This window comes from Pipistrellus kuhlii, unplaced genomic scaffold (genome assembly GCF_014108245.1).
Source record: "Pipistrellus kuhlii isolate mPipKuh1 unplaced genomic scaffold, mPipKuh1.p scaffold_m20_p_165, whole genome shotgun sequence".
Lineage (NCBI taxonomy): Eukaryota > Metazoa > Chordata > Mammalia > Chiroptera > Vespertilionidae > Pipistrellus > Pipistrellus kuhlii.
In genome coordinates, this window is record NW_023425477.1 from 84,728 (window position 1) to 85,454 (window position 727).

At 61.8% G+C, this 727-nt stretch overlaps 1 non-coding gene across 1 annotated transcript; it reads left to right on the forward strand.

The window, feature by feature from the left end:
* Positions 1-451: 451 nt before the first annotated feature.
* Positions 452-523, forward strand: TRNAE-UUC. Its single transcript has one exon. It is a non-coding gene; the product is annotated as a tRNA-Glu (tRNA).
* Positions 524-727: the final 204 nt, after the last annotated feature.

A 727-nucleotide genomic window follows, 5' to 3' on the forward strand; every position in this document is an offset into this window, starting at 1 on the left:
AATGTTTCCTGATGTTAACAGTGGTTTGCCCCCCCCCCCCCCCCCCAACATGAGAGCTAGAGGAGTGCAGGGCGTGGCTCTCTCTGGTCACAGCTGTTTGGGGAGATCTCTATCCCCTGCCCAGGCCGCGGCCCCCATGGGCCCCGGGCCTTCCTCCGGGCAGCAGCCTGGGTCGTGCACCGTTCCCACGGCCACGTTCCAGGACCTAGAGCGTCTGGTGAGAAATCAGGCCTGAAAAGGTCACCTTGGAGACCACCCAGAGGCCTGGGCCCGCTCCCGCCGGGCTGGGAGCCTTTCAAAGTTTCCCTTTCCGGGATCTCCCCGCGCTGGGCGGGCCTGTGAGCCGGGCGGGCGGGGCCGGGGCCTGCGGGGCGCCCGGGGGCGGGGTCAGGGAGGCGGAAGCTGACGCACAGGCTTCAACTCGCTTAGGCTGGGCCCTACCCTCGTCGTCTCCCACATGGTCTAGCGGTTAGGATTCCTGGTTTTCACCCAGGCGGCCCGGGTTCGACTCCCGGTGTGGGAACGCCGCTACCCTTTTTGTTTTATTTTTCTCCGCCTTTTGCATTCAGGTATACAAAAGGCGCAAGCCCACGTCCGTTGTTTTTACCAAGAACAACTCCAAATAGAACTGTTAATTCCTTCCTGCGGGTGAGGAGCGATGCCCCACCCGGGAGCAGCCGGTGTGATCAGTATGGATGTTTCTGTTCATCCTGTGATTTCCGTAAAT